General features: G+C 36.8%; 1 non-coding gene and 1 pseudogene across 1 annotated transcript; one reads left to right on the forward strand and one right to left on the reverse strand.

Annotated features, from left to right (window-relative positions):
- The first annotated feature begins 565 nt into the window (after nucleotides 1-565).
- LOC123718351 lies at nucleotides 566-20,259 on the forward strand (annotated as a pseudogene).
- Trnac-gca lies at nucleotides 10,496-10,567 on the reverse strand. The gene has a single exon. It is a non-coding gene; the product is annotated as a tRNA-Cys (tRNA).
- Nucleotides 20,260-20,474: the final 215 nt, after the last annotated feature.

Here is a 20,474-nt window from a genome sequence, read left to right on the forward strand (position 1 = left end):
CTCCTGCCCGTTTACCCCCTATTTTATAAAAAAAAAAATCTGACGCCGACGGAGAACAATAATATTTGGGTAACCCTAAACGAATCAGACACTGAAGAATAATCATAGTCATGAAAATGAAATCCTTGTTCTTCACGTATTACGAAATTGTTTTTAAGAAAAATGCAAAGCTTTTAGACAACCATTTATATAAAAAAGCGATTGTCCTTTGTAACTAAATTTATATATTGTATTAATTCAATCGTCTAAGGGTTCAATTGCTTACTTAATACTACAGTATTAAAATAAACACGTGTAGATAACACTGAAATTGTTTAGAAAATGAAAAACGGCTTAATGTAGAAAGTTGAGTGGAGTGGAGTAAAAATTTTGAGACCACAATCAATAGGAGCATCATTGGAGCATCCGTATTTGACGACACGAATTATATTTCAATGTTTTCATTTAAATACACTAACAGAGCGCTGTATAAGTTCAAACATTTAGCGTCACTATTCTGTTATGATAAATACGTAACTTATTATTCCTGTTAAGGGTGTATCCAACATTATACTTTTCTTCACAGATGTGCGACCGGTCTCGGGTACAACAGAACGACCTGTTGCTTCATGAAGCCGTCATCAAGAATGAGCCAGCTGCTGTTAGAGAGGCATTGCAGAGACCCGCGGATGTCAACTGTAGAAATAATGTAAGTGCTATTTTAAGATCATGAAATCGTTTAGATAAAATTATCTCTATAACGATAGTTGCCGAAAATAAAGGAATTCTTAATAACAATTAGCAGAAGAACAACTAAAATAAACTCGGTAATTTATATCACAATCAAAGGCATTAAAGGCGCTTTACAAAAAAAAATCTTAAAACAGATGGAATCGCCTTAAATTTCTTCGGAGGTGAAGATGACGGTCTCATCCAAGTCATGGGTTGTTTTTTTCTTTCCCGGCCATAATGCCATGTTTCTTTTGTAGTTTTTAATGTATTAATCGTTAAAAATCGGCCAGGATCTTGTAACAAACGCAAACAGTTTTGTGAAATTGTCTATCTGGTTGGTTTCTGGCGTCAAAAACCATTTACCTACAAATACATATTATACACAAATGGTTGTGTATAATATGTATTATGGACACTCTATAGATATCTTCACTATAAAACAAACGACGCCTAGAATATGTTTTGAACTTTTTATTCAATTGTTTTGTCACTACTGATGAAGTTCTTCCTCGCTTGAACTCAGCACACAGCAACCTGCTTTCAAGTCTTTGATTTACTTACTCTATTTAGATCTATCTCAGATCGATCTCTTTAGGCAATGAATGTTGCTAAGTTGCAACATATAATTGATATGCAGAAGAAACAGTCGGGTATAAGACATAGATAGGCCTTGTGGGACCTAGCGTTCACGGTTTTAAGGTCGGAACATCCTCTGTAGTTTTTCGGAAAGAAGGCTGAAAGCTTCGAGAGAAGCGCTTTCTACACCCGATCGAAGGCATTCGCTATATCCAATATTATACTAAGGGTTATAATGTTTATGCACTCTGTAACACGTTTTTTATGTAATTCCTATAATTCTTTCAATTTATTTAAAGGCTCGCAACGCACTCGCAAGCCCTCGGACGTAGAGTGTTGATGAAAGGTGGTATAACTTAACATCACCTCCTCCTGCCCGTTTGCCTCTTGTTCTATATGAAACAAAATAGATAGATAGCTACATAGTACTAGCGCCACAAATTAGTGTAAGGTTGTGACACTTAGATCTGTTTCGAAGTTCATCTGAAAAAAAAGGAACGTGACACAAGATTCGACCTTCATCCAAAATGTAAGCTCAACCAGCCGTGCTTGAATTTTTATCACCTCTGACTCCGGGTTGTATTTACCATTCTAGATTAGTATCTAACTCTCAGGAACACGCATGAATTATTCAGCGATTGAAAGAATGCTTTGGTAGCTGTTTTTTTTATGAAAAAGCATGTGATTACTAAGTCAGGTAGAATATGTTCTAGACTGTATTAGTGCTTTCTGTACGTGGATATAGCTTCCCGTCGAAATTCTGAACCTCCTTGGGTCCTAGAAGCGTACCGGTTTCTAAAGTGCCGGCAACGCACTCGGGATTCTTTGGGCAATGTGAGTGTCGCATAGAATATGGGGAGCCTCCAGCCTGATTGCCCTTTATTTTTAAAAGTTTAGTTTTATTTGAAGTAAAAATGTATGGTGTAAGTAAGTGTACACTGCCTGTGTTGGCCAAGTGGCATGATAGTGTTTCATCCCTGAGGTCATACGAACACTGGCTGTGCACCAATCGACTTTCTTTCTGTGCGCATTTACCACTGGCTCGGCATCGGAAAACATCGTTATAAAACCGGCCCACCCCGGACCATAAAGTCGATGGCGTATCCTGCAAAATTGGGTAAAACAGGACAATATATAATTATATCAATAGCAAAAATCTTAGTTTTACTTACTTTTAAACTAAATAATAAATACTTAGTTAAACTTACTTTTAAACGTTTTAGAACTTAATTCTAGACAAAAAAGTATTTTTGCTTTATAAGTGTTCGTGCTAAAGTTACCAGCCTATTTACCAACCGAGACTTGACTTTCATGTTTCGATTTTCTATTTCTCATTGATAATAGGTCAACCACATGTTTTCTTTAAGCGTTACAGGATCAATACTATAATGATATTTCAGTATGGGCGGGCACCGATACACTGGGCGGCAAGTAGAGGCAATGTGGAGATAATCAAATTACTGATCGACGCCAACTGCGATATTGAGGCTGTTGACAAGGTAATATTGAATATTCAGTGCTTATTGATATGTGGCCATATTGAATAAACGGTACATTTTACGTGGAATAACGATTGAGGTCGTCAATATTGGCAAAAATAGAACGAATGTCAATGTGTGACAAGAGCGCAGAGCAGAGCTTAAGGGCTTCATTGTGCGACCCCTGAGGTCGTAGGTTCGATCCGCTTCTGTGCACCAATGGACTTTCTTATTTAACATTCGCTCGAACGGCAAAGGAAAAATAGTGACGGCGTGTGTCAGGCAAAGGACAGACATTTGCCTATTGCGATGACCATGTAACAGATACAGAAATCTGAGGCCCAGACCTAAAAATATAGTTTTATTTATTTGTATAGAACGAATTTAGTCTGCGCCCTCTATTCTGCGGCTGTAGAAACGCATTTAATATTTGTAAACTATCATTGATATATTACTAAATTATGCCTAATTAACCTGAAATCTTTATTTCATGTGATGATTTATGAATTTATTTAAATTATGTATTTCGGATTAGTGTATGTCTAGTTGTGATATTGACTCCAAAAATAAAGAGATACATACCTATATCGAATATTATGTCCTGGTAGAATTTTCAAGTTTAAATAATTAATTAAAGTTAAATCTATGTTGTTGATTCGCAGTTTGGCATGCGTCCATTGTTAATGGCAGCCTGGCATGGACACCTGGACGCTGTTCAAGTTCTAGTTCAAGCTGGCGCTTGTCTGGCTGCTACCAATAAGGTTTTTATAATACCCTAGTAATTTTAAATTATAACATCATGCATTAAATAATAATATTTTTTTTTTAATTTATGCAATTATTTTCTTTATTAATTTGCTTTGATGTAGGTAATTAAAGTAATACTACAAAAAAAAAACTTTTTATTCATTATAAATAATATCAGTCTTAATGCACCGTTTTACGTAATGTACTGTCTGTCTCTCTTCAACACAGGGTAAATACAATTCGATATAAAAGTCAAAGGAGCACAGTTAAAAGAGTACAATGGTTTAGTTTTTTTTAAAAAGGGGGTATAAGGTAAGGTAATTAGGTAAACTTAATTAATGCATCAAACTTAATAAAATCAAATATAAAACAAGATATGGCAAAATCAACTTTCTAAATAGGACTACCAGTAATGCTAAAGAAAGTAAAAATAAAGGTAACATAAAGATAGGATCAAGGATAAAAATGATATCGCCTATAAATATTTATTTCTGCACTCCATTTTGTGATTTGAATCGGTCAATAAACGATTTAATGAGGCGTTACATCCTTGAAAATATAATCCTTATCTCATATTACATTAAAAAATAACGTTCATAAAACGCTTGAGCGTTTGAAGAAAATATTTCAAGGCGTTTAGATAGAAACAAAATTGATTTTCATTGAATCTTTTAATCACGTGACTAATGATATTAATTTCCTTAATGTATTTGTTATCTTACTGTTTATTGGGACGTAGGTCTTGAGTTCTGATCCCGGTGAAACATTAGTTTCTGGCACAGAAAACCCGCTAAATGAACACGTAATTCAAATGCTCAATTTTTTTATGTAATAGGAGGCAAAATACAATGTCATGTACGTTGCCGGAAGGCTCGCGATTGCGTTGCCGGCCTTTGAAAAATTGGTACGCTCTTTTCTTGAAGAATAAATTGGTTCGAAAATACTTCGTGAACAGATGGTGATTATTAAATGCATATGTAACATATATTAAACTAATTTAAATTCATCAGAAACAGAATGATCTTCTGCAATGCGCGTGCGCTCGTGGTTCATACGATGTTGCCATGTTCGCGATTTCTATCGGCGCAAGAGTACAAACCATCGACGCAACGGGTGACGCGTCCCTAGCGCTTGCTTCACGAGCCGGTTACACCAACGTGGTGGAGCTTTTGTTGGAAAAAGGAGCTTATATTGATGCAATTAATAAGGTAAGTTTAGTTAGAGCGAGCTAATACTAACACTACTAGTAAAACAATTGAATTTGAGTGGCCGTTATAAACACTGTTTTTTTGTGTAAATAAAGTCATTCTTGACTTATTTGTTTGCGATGACGGTGTTTAACGTATTACGAACCTTGACGCCAACGTCATCTATTTCTTCTGGTGGCAAGAGAAAACCTCGTAGACCGAGGCTGCGTTGATGGTATAGAGTTGTCAAGGACCTTGAATCAATAGGTCTTCGAAGTTGCACGCAAGAAGCACGAGACAGATCGCGATGGAGAAATATACTTGAGGTGGTCAAGGCCCAACAAGGGGCTTTACAGTCATTGATGATGATGATGATTCTTGACTTATTATCAGAATTCACTTAAAAGCCGCATAAGAATACCATCTGTGACGCACGACAGTAATTTTCACGTCACTTTGAAAATAAATGAGACAAACATTCTGACTACTTAACAGGTTCACTGTCCACAGACCACAGGTCTGCTTGCAGGTACAACTTCAAGGCTTTTTGGAATTGTGGACGTACTACGCCCGTATACGGGGATAGCTGCATATATGGCGCGGACTTGACAGGACATATAACTGACAACTTAAAAAATGCTGGTACATACGGCAAAACTTTTTTTTCTAGTGAGGTTCCCACCTCACCCACCAGAAACAATATGTCAATATTTGTCAGTATTGTATACAAAAATGCGACGTGAGAGGTACTTCTACTTTCATGCTTGGACATTGAACCTGTTAATATCTTATAATAATAGATTAAGGCGAAAACGTATATCAATATGATTTCTACAATTAATTGGTCGTTAGTGAGCTCCATTCGCATAATATTCACATAAAACATCCGCTTACGAGTCTATAGGTCACATTACGAAATCGTAGCAGTTTCGTTTCATGCTGTTTTTATAGCATCGATTAGTCTTTTGTTCTTTTCATACGTGGATATCGTAGCCAACTAGCTTAATTATCTGTGCAATTAACAGCTTAGTCTCTATACTAAACAGCGCCGTTCAACTGACGGCCTGAATGATATTCAGCCATTTGATCAAACAGCTAGACAAATGACTTGAAACGCTGACGTTACACGACTTGTTTCCACTTTCTGTCACCTACTCCAAACTGTCAATAAATCGTAGGTAAACAACAAATTTGATTAAGTTTTCCAAAGTTTAATGAAATGAAGGAGTATAGTGATACTAACGGTTAGCTTAAAAACACTAATAACTTAAAGAATCTCTTATGTCACATATTCCAGTTTTTTATTTCTGTCACATGATCGTACGAATGGCCTAAGCATTAGCCATCCAGTTTATTAAATGTTGTAACAAATGCTACGGCTGAATACAATTCAGGTTGCTAGTTTAATGGCGCTGTTTAGTAAAGAGGCTAGGCTGTTGATTGAACGGCTAATTAAGCTTATTGGCTGCGACATAGATATATGATATGTGATTACGATTTTCAAGATTATTAAGCTTAGAGATACAAATTTGAAGGCGGATTTATGTACGTTTACTCTTCAACAGCTATACAGAACATAGACATAGTATAATCATTGTTATTATTTAAAAAAGACATTAAATTATTTAAAAAAAAAATCTTTATGACCTTATTTTTCGAAAAATTATCTACTATATGCAACTTCACAAGAATTGGTTTAATAAAGTTAAATTAGATAAAGTTTAACAAAACGCTTTTATTATCACAGACATGAATACAAATAATACAAATATTTCATTTTACCTTATTACTACTAAGAATTTCATTAATTGTAATATAATTATTACTATCATTGTTATGGTTATTACTTATTATACATTTTTGTTATTAATGGCTTCGAATCTCTTCGAATCAACCGCGGTTGGGACAAGAAAAAGATGGCGCGTAATGGAAAAGTGTGACGCGTAACCAAAAAATGTGACGGTAAATTTTTTCTAACGCCGATAAAGTAGTTCCACTTCAATAAGCGTTTTAGTTAGCTGAGCGTAAATTCTTTGATATTTGAATATTCATTAAACAAATGAAGCATAATTTAGCAGACAGTTAACGTCTGACAAAGCTTGCGAGGCAAAACAACTAAATTACTTGCTTCATCAAATATCTCTACAATTTCTGCGTATAATATTGTTGAAATTAAATCTCAAAGTCAGGAAATATTAAAATAATTAATATTATTTTTGACGTTGACTACAACGATGTATTGTATATTCTATTCGAGGTCGACCCACCAACGACAACAAACCTTGCTTTCTTTCTAATAAAAAAATATTTTCAGCCAGGTATCAATACTGTTCCTACTAAATCAGGAACAGGTACGTACTAAGTATACTTAGACTAAATAAATTGGTCTAAGGTTTTTAATGGATCGTAAATGTTCGGTAAATTGTGTTCCTGTCTTGCTTGATAGAATTATATCAGCTTACTTATAAGAATATATAATTCGTTCCTATATGTGCCCATTTGACACTCACTCAAAACGTAGTCACAAAAAATCGACGGTGTGTGTCAGTTACAGAAGGTTTATCACCTACTTGCTTATCAGAAATGATTACGGAATGGATACAGAAATTTGAGGCCCAGACCTAATAAAAACCCATTGGTATATGGTTTTTTTTTAAGTTACCATCAGAGTTAATATCAAAGTGGTGGCACGCTTGGTTTTCTGTATATTGGAAAACTATCATACAGAAATATACATTTAACAATTTTTTACCTCAATCAACTCATATAAAATCGTTGGAATCCAAGGCTATCTATGTAAAAACCGCTTATCGGTTCGGATTTTAGTTGATACAGATGCCACTAAGGAAATTTCACTGCCACTAAAGGTAAGTGTATTAGAAAAAGGCTAATAATATAAGGAAGAATTACGTAGAAGGGAATATTTGTACTTACTACTTACTACTACCTACTTTTCCAATAATGTCCGTTATGGAACTCATTGTTCTCCACCCATTGAAGTGTTGCGTTCTAATAATTACTCACCGAAATTCAATTCCATTCAATGTCCTTATTTCGTTCCAAAACATTTGCAGCATCAATATTCACGAACTCCATTTATTCGGGGTTGAGTTTATTTTTATATTACGTTATAAAGATATCTTGCCGACTATAAACGAACAAGTAATTTTAACCTTAGTCATAATAATTGAATCATTTTTAGTTTACTTTTTACTAATAATAATTTATTTGCACAAAATCTTGTGGTGGTACAATCTAAAGTTCATATTCTGCCACACAAGTGTGCAAATTTGACTTAAAAGGAATTTTACATATAAGTTACATACATTACGAGTCATATCACTATAGTAAATTTGTAATGATAGAACATCACATTATTCAAAAATATGATTCTTCCAAAAGTAGTAGGTACATTGAGTTGATTTTTAAAAACTCTAGTAGAATATAACCATCGACTCAATCTCTAGTAGGAGATCTTTTAATGTTTTTGGTAATTTATTATGAACCTTGATTGCCTTAAAACCTTAGTATTTTACATACTAAGGAATATGAAAAGGTATTCCGTCTGTACGAGAAAGGAATTTACAGGAAGGTCAAAAAGTAAGGTCAGAAAGAGTGATATCTTTCGTAAAAGGGGAAGATTGCGAAGCGTTATCGCTCCGCACTATCGCAGGTTCACCGATTCAGGATTTCATAAAAGTAACATACAGCAAACTTATTCAGTAATGCAATCCTATGAGTCCAATATGAGTAACCAAAGGAAAAGAAAGAAAAGCACCATCTATAAAATTATACTTAAAATTCCTTTAAGCATAAATAAATACAGTTCCATTTATGTATAACATACATCGTCGAAACTTTACATTCAATATTGAGTGAAAGTATTTAATTTTATAACGTGAAAAAGGATGATTAATATAATATCATAAACAATACATGGAATGCCAGTTCAGCAAAATATCATATGTTAGCTAGTGGATTGACCTACTGTGAAAGACGTCAAATACAATGAATAATTTTATGTAGATATCAAATTACCGAGGTACGGTTGCATTTTATAACAATCATATTTAACCTAAGTCATGGTTTCATTCAACAACACAGTAATGTACTTTTTATGCTCATGATAGTTCTCAGAATGTGCTCAAGACAGGTAGTGGATAGGACATTACGATCATATAAAGATCAAGAGACGTCACGGAGCAGTAGGTGTAGCATCAGCTGAAACAGCAACCGGTTTCGCAGTGGCGTCAGGGAGACCCACCCGGGACCGGACTCCGATATTTCTTAGTGTTAGTGATAGTGCCATGGAATAGTATAAGAAGTGTTAACATAAGTTTAGAGACTGTTAAACATTTCCTTAAGTTAAGCATATAATGGTTTCATCTTGTAAAGCACTACATATTCATCTTGCACTTTTTACCTGGGGGAGTATGTACGAGCCAAGGCTGTACATTTTGCTCACTCAGGCTTTCTTAGTTTATAAGCGTGATGATCCCTATGTACGTGCCAAGGTTCGTAAATTCTTGCTCATTTACAAGCTTGACAAATTCCTATGTTTGTACGTGCCATGGCTCTACATATCGATCACTTATAAGCGTGACGATTTCCAAAATCGTCGGAGTTACGTCCCGAGAGTATAGCCCGACGCAGGCACTCTCTTCTACATTCGTTCATAGCGAACTAAATCATGGGAGTTACACCCCGAGAGCATAGCCAGACGTAGGCACTCTCTTTGACTGTTAAATTGTATTCATTCGGTATATAGCAATTAGCACGTCATTATTTCGCTCATATTCTATTGTAACATGCGAGTGGTAAATATAGAGTAAATCAATAAATCTCTATTATTTGAAGCATCCCGTTGACCCAGGAACCGTACACCGTCTAAGAAGAATTAAAAATATTTGTTCTTATTAAACTACTAAAAGCTATTAGAGCGAATATGGGAATACTTATATTCGTAAATATGTATCTTTGGTATTAGGCTGGTCGGACGGCACTTGACCTAGCTTGTGAGGGAGGTCACAGCAGCACTGCCGCTCTCCTGATAGCAAGGAAGCCTCGCGCGAGGCTCGTGATAACTCCGGCAGAACTCCATTGCATATTGCATCAGTCCATCGACATACTGAGCTGGTACAGACTCTATTGGAAAGCAAATGTAACGTGGATGCTGTTGATAGCGTGAGTTTATTTATTTCACTAAAACAAAGAAAAGCTTTCTTTTCCTATAAGCATTCATAATTCACATAAGTTTCTTTGAACTTCAAAAGAAACAAAATTGAGTTTAATTTCGTTGCAGAATGGTGTGACGGCGCTGCAGATGGCGTGTGCGCAGGGATGTCGCGGCATTGTAGAACACCTCCTTGCATTTGGAGCAGATGTGCATTTACAGAATAACGTAATTTTGTTTCAAAATAAATAATTAGCACAGGAAACCTTATTAGCAAAGGTTGATTGTGATTACGAAAGATAATAAATAATCAAAAATATATTATTTTAAAATTGAAGATATTCTGCTTTTCTAACTATGATATTTGGCTTTAGGTGGGATCATCAGCGCTGCATGCTGCGTGCGCGGTCGATGCGACAGACATTGTTGAGTTGTTGCTGGCTCGTGGGGCAGATCCGGCCCTCACTGACCAGGTATAGTTAAGAAACATCTTGGGAATAAAAAATATGAATGTTTTTTTATTGAAAATAAATTAATTTCTATTCCGGGACCTATAAGGCAGTTATGTGGCTTGACATAATTCGGTTTCATATGTATAAAATTAATAAAATATAGGATAACTTAAGGGACACCCGGGTTTGAACTGGGGACCTCTCGATTTGCAGTCGAATGCTCTACCACTGAGCTATATCCCCGCATATATATGGATTTGAAAAAGGACAAAAGTCTGTAATGTAATGATGTCACAATAAAAACTAGTTTTTGAATTTGAACTTTAATCGCTGGAGTTAAAGATTATTACAGAAAACTCACATTGTGGGTGTAAGTGAAGCTGATAAGCAATTTATCAAACTAATATGTTAATAATAGATAAAACTAACACAACCTAATTACTCCGAAACACTATCTAAATGCTATTCCACCCATCTATATTTAACAAATATCTGTTTTAAGCTCATTGTTAAGTAATGAATAGATTTTGAGCTTTATACTTTTAAAGCCTCTATTCATACATTCCCTAATCCTCTGAGAATGCGCGAATGTTCTTTGTGAATCCTATACATAGCCATCATATGTTGTATCACATTTTCTGCATTATGCGCATAATCTGCTTGCTTTGTAACTTATATAGATCACTCTAGTCTCTATGACTTAACAGCAGTGTTGGTACTAGTAACCTAACCTAGTAGCTTAAGCGTGTGATTCTCATCCCTGAGGTCGTAGGTTCGATCCACGGCTGTGCACCAATTGACTTTCATTCTATGTGCGCTTTTAACATTAGCTCGAACGGTGAAGGAAAACATCGTGAGGAAACCGGCTTGCCTTAGACTTAGTCTTTCACGGTCCGCTTCACAAGACATTTTCTTTTACGAACTACGGAATAAACTCCCTGTGGTCTTTCCTAGGAGATACGACCTCCTAGTATAAAATAAAAGCCTAATCTTTCCTCAAAGGCCGTCAACCCACCCACAAAAATAGGTGTCAATGGGCTGCGACGACTACTCTGTTAGGGCGTCCCGTAGGCTAGGTTGTTATAAAAAAAGTACACGTGCGTTATGTATGCTAACTATAATGTATCTAAATATTCAGCAATATAAATAATATCATTCACAGATTTTTCTATTCTCATTCGGTTGACGTTATGAGCCCAGTGATCCGACGTGTTTTAATAATTAATTCTCAGCTCAGTAAAGATCGCATTTAAGCCTTGTATCTCATTATATTATTCATGTTCGTTTGTTTCGAGTTCGTTAACAATGTATGTACAGTAATTCTACGATAATTGGCCTCTCTAACTATGCGAACGTAAATATCTATATTAAATTTTCTACAATGACAGGAAATTAATTATCTGTAGATAGAATTATTTATATTCAAACTAAATTATTGTCTTTAAAATACGCGAGCATTACAAATAAAAGCGGTGCGGTGTATAATAAAAAAAAAGTTAAGTTTCGCTACATTCTTTTCAGATTTCTGTATCTCTTTCATAAAAGCCGGTTTCCTCACGATGTTTTCTTTCACCAAATTGGTGCACAGCTGGGGATCGACGACCTACGACCACAGATTGCACGCTAAAGCCACTAGGCCACTTCACGGTGAGGTTTAAATAGGATTTATATTAGGAACATGTGAAAAAGTGTAAAACTGTCCTTATTATCGAAATTCCTTAAATAATTATAAAATGTGATGAGTAGCCGTTTATGTGATGATACTTTTTTAATGATAAAAGTTGTCTACATACACTTCTAAATTAAAACATTCATTTTTATAACAGCCTAACCGTAAATTATTAGTAGGTGCCTAAACTCTGTACCACTCGCGAACAAAGCTTATTGCAAGTTAAATTACCTGAAAAGTTCGTGTTGTTCAGCCGCGGGCTTTACTGAATGTCGTGTAAGTCAATAATGATACAACTTTTATGTATGTATTGTATGGTATTTTGCTATGTAAACATGTTTTCTTACAATATAAGTATTTGAAATAACTTTAAAGTTTTATTTCAACTTTTAAAATGTATGTCACTGTACAGCCTTATTAAGGCTTTGCAGTGAAAGTAATGTACATTTTTTTATTGTTGTGGGTTGCCTGGGCGGCCTTAATATATATAAGGGTGCCGGATTATGCCGTTGCCTAATAACTTATGTTACCTACTTACTTTAGGTTTTTTTATTTGTATAATTAAGTTTATTATGGTAACGAAGTATAATTAAATAAGGAAAAAGCTATGGTTAAATATAATATCTTTCATTAATATAAAATTTATTCCTTATTTGGATTCTTATACGATTAAAACAATTGTTATTTATTATCAAGAGCCTGTAGCGGTTAAAAGCACTTGAAAATTCATTATAACTTTGTACACACTTGTGCTGAAACTTGGAAGATACTTTTCACAGTTAAACGATAAACTTTACTGATAGATGAAGTTAAAACTGGAAAAACTAGATGAACAAACCCAACCGTAACGGGTTGGGTTGAGCAATTTTTGAGAAAAAAAATTTGAGTAAAACATTTAATGTTTTAAGTTCAAGTTACTATTTAAAACTGAAAAAAATGGACCATTTGAAAACAAGTTGTGGGGACTGGCAACACTGCGCGGGAGACGCTAGTCTTTACCGAGCTTCGTCGCCGGCAGGTCGTACGATCGTACCTACGTCACGTATCGCGACACAAGCTACCGGTAGACTGTTTAAACGATACATTGTATTGATTTATTTTAGAGTAAATATACATGTGTGTTTAAGTATATGGGGTTTCATTTCCACCAACCCTACACCCCCATATATTGGTGACACCGACGTGATGGACAATCAAGACGCGCATGACGCTCCCGTGATCAATAGCGTCAGTGTTAAAGTGCCGCCATTTTGGCCCGACGAACCTGTGCTATGGTTCGCACAGATCGAAAGCCAGTTTACGTTGGCGAATATCACGGCGGACACTACTAAGTATAACTATGTAGTGTCAAATTTGGATTACAAGTATGTTTCGGAAATTAAAGACATAATAAAAAACCCGCCCACTACGGACAAGTATATATCTTTGAAGACCGAATTAATATCGAGATTGTCATCATCCCAAGAACAACGGGTGCGACAACTTTTAACACACGAAGACATTGGAGACCGGAAGCCATCCCAATTTTTAAGACACTTACAAAATCTCGCAGGTCCAGAAATTCCAGATGACTTCATTAGGTCCATATGGTCGAGCCGATTACCAACAAATATTCGAGTCATAATTGCGTCACAACCAAAGAGCTCGCTAGACTCCTTGGCGTCGCTAGCGGACGCAGTTACTGACGTCATGTGTCAACCACAAATTAACCACGTGGCGTCCCCGCACAACGAGATAAAAGAACTAAGGAATTGCGTTGCCGAGCTAACCAAGCAAGTCGCAGCCCTTTCTACATCTACATCTCGGCGTCCACGCTCGCGATCGGGACAGCGTGCATACGAGTCGCGACGCCGATCACACAGCCATGGACGTTCACGAGATGTTTCAACGAGTGGCGTGTGTTGGTATCACCACACATTCAAAGAAAACGCGACAAAGTGTCGTGCGCCATGTTCATATAAGGGAAACGACAACAGCAGTCATTAATGGCGACGAACAATGGCTGCCACAACCACGTGCGTCGTATTTTTGTTGTAGATAAAAACACAAGACTGGATTTTTTAATAGACACTGGTTCGGATTTGTGTGTGTATCCTTGTAAATATGTAAATAATAAGCAGTTAAAAAACTGTGAGTACAAACTTTATGCAGCCAATGGCTCAGTGATTAATACGTATGGAACAATCAATTTAAATTTAAACCTCGGTTTACGCAGAGACTTTCATTGGCGTTTTGTAATAGCAGATGTGACGAAACCTATAATAGGGATAGACTTTTTAGCTTATTATAATCTATTAGTTGATGTGCGTAATCACAAGCTAGTGGATGTAACAACAACTCTTAAAGCAAGTGCTAAGCCAGCTTCAGCTACTGTATACCAAATCAAAACTGTTCCAGGCACCTCACGGTATCACATTCTTCTCACTGAGTTTCCGGAGGTTACGAAACCATCGGGTGAGCCAGAGGTACGTGAGATCAAACACAAGACGCTACACTACATACGGACTACGCCTGGTCCACCTGTGTTTAGCCGACCGCGCAGATTGGCACCGGATCGACTCCGCAGAGCGAAGCGTGAGTTTGAAGACATGGTAAGAACAGGTATTGCACGCCGTTCAGATAGCCCGTGGGCAGCGCCGCTACAGTTGGTACCTAAGAAAGATGGCACAGACCGCCCATGCGGTGATTATAGAGGTATAAACAGCCGTACAATACCTGATCGATATCCGGTTCGCCACATCGCCGATTTTTCACATAATTTAAATAATTGCATAGTGTTTAGCAAAATTGATTTGGTGCGCGCATACAATTTAATACCTGTCAATCCCAGTGACATACCTAAGACTGCGATTACAACACCGTTCGGTTTATTCGAATTTCCTTACATGGGATTTGGTCTGCGGAATGCCGCCCAGTCATTTCAAAGATTCATGGACGAAATATTAAGAGATCTGGATTTTGCTTTTCCTTATATTGATGATGTTCTCATTGCCTCACGAAGCCATGATGAGCATGAGATACACCTACGTCAAGTACTTGGACGTCTACGAGATCACGGAGCTGTTTTGAACACTTCTAAGAGCATATTCGGTGTTTCAGAGATCGAGTTTCTTGGATATCTTATCACTGCAGAAGGCACACGTCCTACTCCAGAGAAAGTCATCGCAATCCAGAACTTTACGCAGCCGAAGAATTTAAGAGAACTCAGACGATTCCTTGGCATGATAAACTTTTACAGACGTTATTTACCAAATGCTGCTCAGATGCAAGCACCACTCCATGATCTTCTTTCTGGTAATGACAATAAAGCAACGACGCCCATATGTTGGACGCATGAGCTCGAGGAGGCCTTCAAGTTGTGCAAAGAGAACCTTGTGGGTGCAACTCTCCTAGCTCACCCAAATCCAACGGCGAATTTAATGTTAGTAACAGATGCATCGGATATAGCGATAGGTGCAGTACTACAACAAAAGATGAATGACGTATGTCAACCGCTTGCATTCTTTTCGAAAAAGTTAACATCAGCTCAGCGGAAATATAGCCCATTTGACAGAGAATTGCTTGCAATCTACGAGGCAGTGAAATACTTCCGGTTTATGGTCGAGTTAAGACCTTTCACGATTTGGACCGACCATAAACCTATTGTCGCAGGATTTCGCAAGGCATCGGACAAATGTTCGCCACGGCAATTCCGGTATTATGATTTTGTCTCGCAATTTACGACTGACGTGAGACATATCTCCGGTGATGATAATGTCGTAGCGGACGCACTGTCAAGAATCGAAGCTATATCGGACATAGACTTAGACCAGCTGGCTGCAGCACAAGATAGAGACGCGGAATTGAACGATATATTAAACAGTAATTCTTCGTTAAATTTAAAGAAAATTTACATCTCTAATTCCAGCAAAGTGTACTGCGACATCTCCAGCCTTTCGCCACGTCTGTACCTCACACCTGATTTTCGGAAACAAGCGTTCAACTCCATCCACGGGTTGAGTCATCCTGGTGCTAAGCCTACGATTCGACTTATGACAGAGAGGTATGTTTGGCCGAATATAAAAAAAGATTGTAGGGCATGGACGAAAGCCTGTATAGCGTGCCAACGCTCAAAAGTTGGAAGACATACTCGAGCCCCTATACACGTTTTTTCACAACCATCTTCACGTTTCGCCCATGTTCATGTAGATCTTATTGGACCGCTGACTATTTCAGACGGCTACCGTTATTGCTTAACTGCTGTCGACCGATTCACGAGATGGCCTGAAGTTATTCCGTTAACAGATATAACGGCTGAAAGTGTGGCTTATGGTTTTGTTAACGAGTGGATCGCACGATTTGGTTGTCCGCTTAAAATTACAACTGATAGAGGAAGGCAGTTCGAATCGCATCTCTTTAAAGAACTTGCAAGGCTTACTGGTTCCGAGCATATCTCAACTACTGCATATCATCCTGCAGCTAACGGCCTGGTGGAGAGATTCCATCGACAATTAAAAGCGGCTATAATGTGTCACGATAACGAGAATTGGCATGAGGTGCTTCCTTTAGTTCTTTTAGGCATACGTAGCGCATGGAAGGAGGATATATCGTCCAGCTCTGCTGAGCTGTTATACGGTGAAGGTCTTAGATTACCTGGAGACTTATTCATATCGTCGGGTACTGAAATCACCGACCACAGTGACTTCTTGTCGCGTCTACGGCAGCATATCAGCCAGTTAAAGCCAACGCCTGTTATGCGACATGGTAAGGCCAAAACATTCGTGCATAAGGATCTAAAACAGGCAACGTCGGTATTCTTAAGGCAGGATGCCGTACGTAAATCTTTAAAACCACCATACTCTGGTCCGTACAAAGTCCTTGACCGGACAGACAAGACCATGAGAATAGAAATGGACGGCAAGACAACAACGGTGTCTATAGATCGAGTGAAACCGGCACACATATTGACTGAGGAGGAGCCTATCAATAACACCATTGCAGTTCCCAGTATGCCCCCTGCGAAGAAGCCTGATTATGTAACTCGTTCAGGCAGAAGAGTTCGATTTCCGCGCCACTTGTACGACCTGTAGGTCTCCGGGGGGGGCTGATGTGGGGACTGGCAACACTGCGCGGGAGACGCTAGTCTTTACCGAGCTTCGTCGCCGGCAGGTCGTACGATCGTACCTACGTCACGTATCGCGACACAAGCTACCGGTAGACTGTTTAAACGATACATTGTATTGATTTATTTTAGAGTAAATATACATGTGTGTTTAAGTATATGGGGTTTCATTTCCACCAACCCTACACCCCCATAAAGTCATCAATTTTAAGAAATATACAGGATTATCTACACTCGGTAACTATTTGTTGCTTTATCATGTTATTACTAATAATTTTTAACTATTATGACATCTTATTAATTTATACGCTTAAATCCTCGCTCGTGTTTGTTCTTAAGTTAGGTGGAAGTATAAATGTGAATCTAACTACCAATCTGGAATGTAGAAATGCTTAAGCTATCAATCTTCTATCATGTCCTAAGCTTCTCATATCCTGTATATGCACCTATATTACACCATTCGATTTCTTCTTCTTCATTCACGTTTTGAGTATTTATTTAACTAATTTACAAAAAATACCCACTTTCATGTGTTTTAATTGGATTAAAATGATTTCACGCTATTCCTTTCTTTTAAAATACTATGTTACTTAAGAAGATTCATTCGTTTTTGGCCGTTCTTTCAATTGCCATCATAAAAGTACGAATGTTTTTTTTACATTTAAGTCGGTTCGCTTCCCAGACGAGGCAAGTAATTTTTAGAAAGTCTTTAAATGCAGTATTACTAACTTTTAAAAATAACATAGACTTCTTTCAGTAAAATACCCTATTTACAATATTTAAGATACTTTCCCTTCATGTCCCATAACTTTAGGACGCCTTTATTGCCTGCCTGCCTTATTGATTAACTCACACTAGAGAGATGAAAACTTTCCAAACAGAAATCAATGTTTGCTTGATTTTAATTTGGACTCTTGCGGCGGTGCGTTAAATACGGCAATTAAGTCGCGTAGGCCATTATGGGTTTATGATTATTTTATAACGCATAAAAATTATGGCAAACAAAGCTTACTGACGTCTACTTCCTGGAAAATAATTGGATTATTAATTAAATAATGATGATTTGGTTTTTAAATAGAAATAAATATAGGACATTAAATGGGTTGCAGAAATAATTGAATACTGTTTACCATGTTTCAAAAGAAACATGCATTTCGCATTTATAGTTATGATAATTTTACTAAGCAACCAGTCCTAGCTCGCAACGCTGGATATTTCTAAATAGTTTTGGAAATAACTATAGCCTAAATAACTTAGGGATATAACTAAATAACCACACTAATGGTGGATTTTTCCTCTTTATTCCTTATCTATCGTTTCAGTGGTCTCAATCACCACTAAGCGTTGCAGGCGGCGCTGCTGAGTCACCACCTGAAGGGTTTCGGCGCGCGGCTAGAGGTTCTTTCTCCGCAATTTTAGGCCTACTGACTGCTACAGCCAACCTTGATCATCACCAGGTATATAAATTAGTTGTGTAAATTTAATATTTGAAATAATGAAAATGGACACACATAGTCACACACTATTTCATATTACCTAATACTGTCAAACACTATTTCTTAATAGTAACAAGAAAGAAATTATATATAAAATAATAATATTATTTATAGGCAGAAAGACGCTATGGGAAAATATAGAATATATAAAGGTTTATTTATAGAAACTGTGCATAAAAGCACATGTACAATATGTCAATGAAAAAATAATAAATCCTACGAAGATATTTCTGTATCACTGACAGGATAAATAGAAAAATTGTCCTCTAGAAAATAGGCGTGTGGGAGGAATTTCATACCACAACTTAGACACTAAAAATAATAATTTCATCATTACTTAAACAACAAATAAAAGTCACAAAAGTTGCTTCTCTAAGCTGACCTCATTTCGGATAAAAATATAATTGAGATGCCTTTTATATTTGTTAGTTTCTACGGAATCACGATAATTTTAAATCTTGTATTGTGTAACACTGAAGAACTACTTTAGCTGCGTAATTAGGTACAGTTTTTAACACGTTATGGGACTACTGTGTTTTTTATATTTTAATTATCCTGTACAACAAGATAGCAAAAAATATTCGGGTACGTCGGCACAAAAAAAACCATCGTTTTAGAATATAGAGACGTATTATTGTAATAAAAACGTTGGAGAGGTTTAAAAAACTGTAAAACTACTACACGTAAGAAATTAGTGAAGCCATATCAATAACTACTGAAATATAGATTGTTGCCAAAGTTTACATAGAATATTAGTTTTAGTTTCAAATTTATGGACAAACTTAAAGACACTGACGAAATTGAGCACACGCAACTGTAACCTAGAGATCATCCCAATGAAATATTATCCAATTCCATACAACCAACAATATTACATACATATAGGTTAGTCTAATAACCTACCTTTTCAAACCGGTTAAAAACAACTAAAATAATGCGATGTATTTTAAAATAGTTACAACCTCCAATCCCTGACCTATTATTTCCTCAGGGAAGAAGCGTTATGTGAAAATGTTCATTGCTTCATTATTTCCTATGAGCTGTGACAGTACAATACAGAGCAATTAACCTAGTTCACCAACTGTTAGACTATCTGAAATCAAATTTTCAAAATTGCTCTCGGCATGTCAACGAGCGGCTGTAGCGACAGGTCTGTTAATGGTAGTTCGAGTTATAATTGTATTACGTAAACTTACTTGTTTCAATATGAAAGCTGAGAAAATCATGTCGTTTTTCAATACACGAAGATAGGCTATATCATTTCGCATTCGCGGAACAGCAATTTTTATTACCGGTTTTGATTCTGACAAAAAAACCACAAGGCTAATTTGTTTCAGAAGTGCCTTTACTATTTGACCTTGCACGGACAGCGTCAGTTCACTTTTCAATATACATATATTTAATTAAACTGTAAAGCGTATTAAATTATCTGCATATTATTTTATTGTATAAGGTGTGAGCTGAAGCCACGACCTCTAATTGTAACCGGTGCAGCTCCTGCAAGGCGAATTAACCTAATATATTTTAGATGTATTTGTTGCTACAGGAACAATCGGACGGATCATCAAGCCCTCGAATTGAAGAGAAGTCTGGAGGTATGAGGCACTTACCAGCGCCGGCCGCGTTAGTTAAAATAGTATTCTCGAACTCATTTAGATCTTGTGAATAAGGAAATTCTCACATTAACTAACATATTTTCCTTTTTTATTTACCCTATAAAAACTTTAGGTATACCTTACAGCCTCTATTATAGCGACAGAAGGTGACAATGAGAGGTGATGGTCAGCCACGACACTGCTGGATAAACTGGCACAGCGTGGTTTTGCAGCTGATACTAGACTTGCGTTACCTCCAACAGGTAAACGTTTGCACGTTTTAGTATTC

Source organism: Pieris brassicae, chromosome W (genome assembly GCF_905147105.1).
Source record: "Pieris brassicae chromosome W, ilPieBrab1.1, whole genome shotgun sequence".
NCBI lineage: Eukaryota > Metazoa > Arthropoda > Insecta > Lepidoptera > Pieridae > Pieris > Pieris brassicae.